The 7530-nt window shown below is 43.5% G+C and overlaps 1 pseudogene; it reads left to right on the top strand.

Annotated features, from left to right (window-relative positions):
* The first annotated feature begins 386 nt into the window (after positions 1 to 386).
* Positions 387 to 7310, top strand: LOC102124986 (uncharacterized; annotated as a pseudogene).
* Positions 7311 to 7530: the final 220 nt, after the last annotated feature.

Below are 7530 nucleotides of genomic sequence, written 5' to 3'. Positions count from 1 at the left end.
GGGGGTGGGGACCCGTCAATCAGGCGCACCGCCGGAAAGGAGAGGGCGGCTTCCGGGATCTGGCTGGCGGGCGCTTTGTCTCGCCTTCGCCACCGTAGGCTCTTCCTGTTAGTCTCCGCTGCTACTTCCTGGCTCTGGGAGGCCCGGTGGCTCTGCAGCAGCCTCTGCCACCCTGTGACCTGCGGGTATTGGGACATCCCTAGCTGACGCCGGGACACCAGGGAAGCTGAGGAACGGTGAGTGGACTGCGCCTGGCTTCCCGAAGTGGGGAAGAGGGCTGGGTGAAACCTGCTGGAACCAGCCATGGGCTGCGGAACCTGCGGACCGAGTCGCCGCGGCGCAGCCGGGCCTCAGTCACCTTCTGCGCAGGGCCGGGCGGCACGGGCAGCGGGACCCCTGCGTCCTGTCTGTACCTGCGGGCGCCACTTCCGCCGGCCGGAGCCCTCTCCGGAACCCCGCGCCTCCCCCACCCAGGCAGTGCGGTGACCACGGGAGGGTGATCCGGGAGAGCCCGACTCGGTGTGCGGGGTTCCAGCGTGGGAGGAGCTGTGGTTCATGGAGCTTCCAGTCCCACCTTTCTGCCCCCAAAATTAACCTGAGGCTTTGTTAAAGCGTTAAACGGTGTGTTTGAGCAAACGCGATTCATAAACGGGTACCGCAGTCATGGTTTGTGGTTTGGGGTTCACGGGAGGGGCGTAAATGAGAGGCTTTGATAAGGTGAATGAGGAAGCAAACCATATATATACACACACACATATATACATATATATACGCATATATCCACATATATATATATATGTATATATATATATTTTTTCTTTTTTTTTTGAGACGGAGTCTCACCCTGTCGCCAGGCTGGAGTGCAATGATGCAGTCTCAGCTCACTGCAACCTCTGACTCCCGGGTTCAAGCGATTCTCCTGCCTCAGCCTCCCAAGTAGCTGGGCTTATAGGCGCCACCACCATGTCCAGCTAATTTTTGTATGTTTAGTAGAGACAGGGTTTCGCCATGTTGGCTAGGTTGGTTTCGAACTCCTGACCTTAATTGATCACCCTCCTCGGCCTCCTTAAGCGCCGGGATTACAGGCGTGAGGCACCTTGGCCAAAATATTTTTCTGTTTCCAAACATTTTACATGAGAGGAAAGCGGAGAATAAATCATCCGACACTCTACTGTAAAAAAAAAAATCTTTGTGCCTCTCTTCTTTTCATCTTTCCTAAGTGTACATATGACCAAAATGTCTTTAGGTTGAGGTCCCCCGTGAAAACTTGACAGGGTGTTGTGTTTTCAGCCACTCTCCTGTCTTTTCCTAGTCCTGGCATTTTAGAACCGTCTGGAGATGACCCAGGATACCCACAGTGGCCATGTCTATTGGAGGGTCTAGTGAGTATCAGCCCCGGGGTCATCTCATCCCCAAGGACAGCCTGAGGTAGGGGGTAGAGTCTCTCAGGGGAGCAGCTGGATGCTCTTGGCCTTAGAGGAATCTCCTGGTATAGTTTCATCTAAAATGGTGACCCCTTAGGGTCATTAAAATTTTAGGACATTAAAATTAATGGACAATACAATGTAATGTCATGAAAGTTAGGTCATTAAAATTATTCCTCCGGCCCGAGTTTTTATTCCTCGAAGACACATTGATGGTTTGCCAATTGGATGCTGATATTGAGAGGAAAAGGCAGAAATGATTTCTGCTCTCTAGCTTGTCTCGGACTTGTGAAGAGAGAAAAACCGTCCCAAAGGACAAGGAAAACCCACCCCAGAGAGGATGTGCAAGAACCTGAATATTAAAATGCACTTAAGGCACACAGGAGGACAAAGAGCAGTGCCAGTGCCTCCTAGGTGGTCATTGTGTACTTTACTGAACAGGATGGGTGTCCTAAGGGATAGAATGGCCTGCCGTGACACTTAGAAAGGTCTGCGTTGGAGTCAGCACTGCCTCTCCCTGAGTTTGTTACCTTGAAAAGGCTTGTCCGCTTATTTGAGTTTCAAGTTTTCACTGTAAGATACATTTTGTCAGTACAGCTTGAAAGATAAAAATACTATTTCCAAAGAGGCGAGGTAAAATGATGTATTTCATTTGCTAAAAATTCATATTTATTTCTTCCCCAGAGTGAGTGTAGTAAGCTTTAAAGTGTTGTTCTTTTTTTTTTTTTTTTTTTGAGACGGAGTCTCGCTCTGTCGCCCGGGCTGAAGTGCAGTGGCCGGATCTCAGCTCACTGCAAGCTCCGCCTCCCGGGTTCACGCCATTCTCCTGCCTCAGCCTCCCAAGTAGCTGGGACTACAGGCGCCCGCCACCTTGCCCGGCTAGTTTTTTGTATTTTTTAGTAGAGACGGGGTTTCACCGTGTTAGCCAGGATGGTCTTGATCTCCTGACCTCGTGATCCGCCCGTCTCGGCCTCCCAAAGTGCTGGGATTACAGGCTTGAGCCACCGCGCCCGGCCTAAAGTTTTGTTCTTTTTAAGGGTAATTTCAAATGGAATTGTAGGACTTAGCTTTGTAAATGCTACTGGTGAAATAAAAGTGTGATAGATAAATTGATGATTTATAAAGATTCACCAAAATGTCAGTTCCCCTCTTGTAGCTTGGTGAAGAATTTATGACAGTGGACACATGTGTATCCTCTTATCTGGGTGTCTGAGTGTTGTTTTTTGTTTTTTGGAGATGCTGTCTTGCTCTGTAGCCTGGCTGGAGTGCAGTGGCGCCATCTCTGCTTACTGCAACCTCCGCCTCCCGAGTTCAAGTGATTCTCCTGTGTCAGCCTCCCGAGTAACTGGGATTATAGGCACCCACCACCACACCCAGCTAATTTTCATATTTTTAGTAAACACAGGGTTTTAGGCCTGGCACGGTGGCTTATGCCTGTAATCCCAGCCCTTTGGGAGGCCAAGGTGGTCGGATCACGAGGTCAGGAGTTCCAGAGCAGCCTGGCCAACATGGTGAAACCCTGTCTCTACTAAAAATATGAAAAAATTAGCTGAGCATGGTGGCAGGCACCTGTAATCCCAGGTACTCGGGAGGCTGAGGCAAGAGAATTGCTTGAACCCGGGAGGTGGAGGTTGCAGTGAGCCAAGATCTTGCCACTGCACCCCAGCCCAAGGGACAATGCGAGACTCCGTCTCAAAAACAAATAAACAAACAAACAACAAAAAGACGGGATTTTTGCCATGTTGGCCAGGCTGGTCTCAACCTCCTGACCTCAGGTGATCCCCTGCCTCAGCCTCCCAAGGTGCTGGGATTACAAGCGTGAGCCACGACGCCTGGCCCACTCTTATTTTCTTTTTATTCCCTAAATTTTAATATGTTTGAGTTTGTCTGTTCCTTTATCACTTTTTTTCTTACATAAAAAAAATTCTGCCTAATCCTTCGTTAAAAAAAAACTTCCTGTGACTTCTGAAAGTATTCTGGTTTTATCTTTTGTATTTGAATATATAATAAGATGATTATTGTTCATGGAACAGAGAAGAATGCAATGCATTTTCCCAAGTAGATGCCAGCCTGGTTTGCCTCATATTTTAAAGTGCATATAATTTCTTTTTCTATTCTATAGTGCCTACTCTATCATTCCTCAACTTTCCATATAGATGCTGGGTCATTAAGACTTTTTTTTCCTTTGGTCTGCTTGCTCATCTGTCTGCTAACACTGTGCTGTCCTGAATATTTTTGTTTGAAAATCTTAGAAGTATGTTAGACAAGCCATCACTCTTTTTTTAGATGACTAAAAATGATTACACATTGGTAATTTTTACTACATATGAAAGAGTAGCTTTTCTTGCCTAAAACCACCTGATTTGGGAATTTATGTGGTTTCATAGGAATAGCATCTGGAAGTGGTGACATTAATGTCATTTTAAAAAGCATGTGTCCTATTTCCTCTTATTCCTTTCTGCCTTGATATTGTGCAATAGAAATTTGAAAAATTGTTGTATTAGTATAGTTAAATATCAATTATTGGTTTTATTTACTAAATTAAATTTAATAAGCCTATTCTCTCTTGGTATAATCACGTGGAATGGGTTCACTTCCACAGTTAACAAGTGACAGCACATGTAAAATACTGTCTACCAGGGAAATTCATTGAACACTTAGTGTTCAGACTGTGTTTTTGTGTCTGGTTCCCTAAGCACCACTGCAAGTGACACAAAATAATAGACTTTCAGCAGAAGAAGTTTTGGAAAATATACTGCATAAGCCATTTAGATGCAGTGAGTCATTCTTATTACTTGGGTTGGTGGAATCCCTTTCAAAATGTAAGTTCCTAATACAAACAAAGATTGAACTTTGCGAGCAGGTATTTTTAAGAATAAGTAGTCTCAGGACTGATAATATTAACTCATTTATGCACATCAGGTAGGACTTTAGTATGACAGATACTAGAAATGTACAAAGTAAAGTTAAAAGGTAACTCCTAGCAGCACATCTTACTCCCTGGATTCTCTAATGAGATGGGTGTTTCTACTTTGCTGTTGCCTTTTTGAATAGTTCAATTCTAGCATTCGTACTGCTGTGTGGGAGGGAGTATGTGTGAACAGAGTAAGAGTTGTGACAATCAAGTCATAGAATAAATGCTTGGAAATTTTAGAATCATGTAAACAGCTTATGAAATGAGTATACATTCCCAGTGCTCTCAGTCTCACTCATCCTTCTATCCACATGTGTGGAATGTTCTAGGACTCCGTGGCTTTTGAGGATGTGGCTGTGAACTTTACCCAGTAGGAATGGGCTTTGCTAGATTCTTCTCAGAAGAATCTCTACAGAGAAGTGATGCAGGAAACCTGCAGGAACCTGGCTTCTGTAGGTAAGAATGACAACACATTTCACTTAATTACAGAAGTATTTCCCTATCATCAGTGCTATTTGTGATTTGGAATGGGGCAAGGGAATGATTTGGTGAATAAATCAGGCATGGGCACTGTGTACAATGAACATGAAATCTAGTAATGTTTCTGTAGTTTGAAATAATTAATGATAATTTTGTGCGTCTGCATTTTAGGAAAAAACGGAAAGACCAGAGTATTGAAGATCACTTCAAAAAACTTGGGAAAGATACAAGATAATTTGCACCGAGAAGAGGAAATAAAGTCCTCTGAAGGAATCTTAGCATGTCATGAATATAAAAACAAGCAATCAAAGCAAATGAGTCACTTGAAATTCATTTCCTTTTAGAAAAATTTCACCCAAAATGTAACGTACATCAGTGTAGCAGTCAGTGTTTGGAAAACAGTTTACTTGAAAATAGTACTACAAAATTGTGTATACGAATGTTACTATTTTGGTCATAGCCATGCAGGTGGTAGTTGTGTTTTCAGTAGTAGCCCATTTACTTTCAAATAATTCAGTCATGGCACAAAAACAAAAACAAAACAAAACAAAATGCATTTTCCCTAGTATTGGTAGCAGTGTAAGTCGAAGACCTATGAATGAGTAGAAAGTTATTAAACCAACCAATAATAATGTGCTTGTCATTTTTTTTTTTTTTTTTTTACAGAAATCATATGGTACAGAGACTGCGTGAAAGCAAAGAAGGTAGTCAGTATGGACAAGCTGTCAGCCACATTCCAAATCTTGATCTGAATGAGAACATTTCTACTGGATTAAAACAATGTGAATGCAGTATTTGTGGAAAAGTCTTTGTACATCATTCCCTCCTTAATTGGCACATCCCAGCTCACTCAGGATACAAACCATATGGAGAGAAGCAATATAAATGTGAACGGTGTGGGAAACTCTTCGTTTCTGTTCCAGGTGTTAGAAGACACAGGATAATGCACAGTGGAAATCCAGCTTATAAATGTACGATATGTGGGAAAGCTTTTCATTTTCTCAAATCAGTTGAAAGACTTCAGAGAACTCACACAGGAGAAAAACCCTATAAATGTAAACAATGTGGTAAAGCGTTCACTGTTTCCGGTTCTTGTCTAATACATGGATGAACTCACACTGGAGAGAAACCCTACGAATGTAAGGAATGTGAGAAAACACTCAGATTTTCTTGTTTTAAGATGCATGAAAGGACTCACACTGGAGAGAGATGTGCCAAATGTGATAAAGCCTTCAGCTGTTCCACTTCCCTTCATGACCATGGAAGCATTTATACTGGAGAGAGACCCTATGAATGTAAACAATGTGGCAGAGCCTTTAGTCATTTGAGTTCCCTTTGTAACCATAGAAGTACTCATACTGGAGAGAAACCCTATGAATGTAAACAATGTGACCAAGCCTTCAGTCGCCTCAGTTCCCTTCACCTCCACGAAAGAATTCATACTGGAGAAAAACCCTATGAATTTAAGAGATGCAGTAAAGCCTACACTCGTTCCAGTTACCTTATGTGCCACTAAAGAAGTCATGATATAGAGGTTAGGTGTAGTGACTCAGCCTATAATCCCAGCACTTTGGGAGGCCCAGGTGTGTGTGTTGCTTGAGCCCAGGAGTTCATAACCAGCCTGGATTAAAACAATGTGAAACAACCTGGGCATCGTGGTGAAACCCTGTCTCTACAGAAAATAAAATAATGCCGGGCCCGGTGGCTCACGCCAGCTACTCGGGAGGCTGAGGCAGGAGAATGGCGTGAACCCGGGAGGCGGAGCTTGCAGTGAGCCGAGATCTCACCACTGCGCTCCAGCTTGGGCGACAGAAGCAGACTCCGTCTCAAAACAAAAACAAAGAAAATAATTAGCTGGGCATGGTGGCCCATTTCAGTCGTCTTAGTTCTTTTTCAAGGACATAAAAGGCCACGGGGGGTTGGGGAGAAGCTCTGTGCATGCGGGTCACGAGGTCAGGAGATCGAGACCATCCTGGCCAACATGGTGAAACCTCGTCTCTACTAAAAATACAAAAATAGCTGGGTGTGGTAGCATATGCTTGTAATCCCAGCTACTCAGGAGGCTGAGGCAGGAGAATCACTTGAACCCAGGAGGCGGAGGTTGCAGGGAGCCGAGATTGTGCCACTGCACTCCAGCCTGGTGACAGAGTGAGACTCCATCTCATAAATAAATAAATAAATAAAGCCCCTTTAATGTAAGAAATGTGGTAAAACATTTACTCTTTCCCATTCCCTCATAAACATGAAAGAGCTCACACTGCAGAGAAACCTTAAGAATGTAGGAAATGTGGTCAAGCCTTCGGATTTTCCTGAAGATTTGGGAGGGCTCAGAGTGGAGAAAAGGCTTTTGAATTTAAATTTATGGTAAGGCCTTCTGTTGTATTAGTTCCATTTGAAGACATCACCTCATTCTTGAGAAAAACCCTATGAATGTACAGAATGTTTAAGTGTTTCATTTCTCTCATACCCACTCAAGGTCATATGAAAATGCACGCTATAGCTGGCTGGACCTTGTAAATACAAGAACGTATACAGGATTAAAACTCTAACAGTTTAGAAACTGCAAGAATATTTTCAGTTTTAACATTTACTTGAAAAGCTGTGTGAAAACTCCCACTGGAAAGAAGTTCTATAAGTGAAGCTTTTCTAATTTGGAAAGCCTGATGCAAATTAATTATCGTGCAGTACTTGAAAAAAATCTATGAAATGTTA

The sequence above is a fragment of the Macaca fascicularis genome, chromosome 18 (assembly GCF_037993035.2).
Source record: "Macaca fascicularis isolate 582-1 chromosome 18, T2T-MFA8v1.1".
NCBI classification, from domain to species: domain Eukaryota; kingdom Metazoa; phylum Chordata; class Mammalia; order Primates; family Cercopithecidae; genus Macaca; species Macaca fascicularis.
This window is presented reverse-complemented; position numbering and strand designations above follow the sequence as displayed.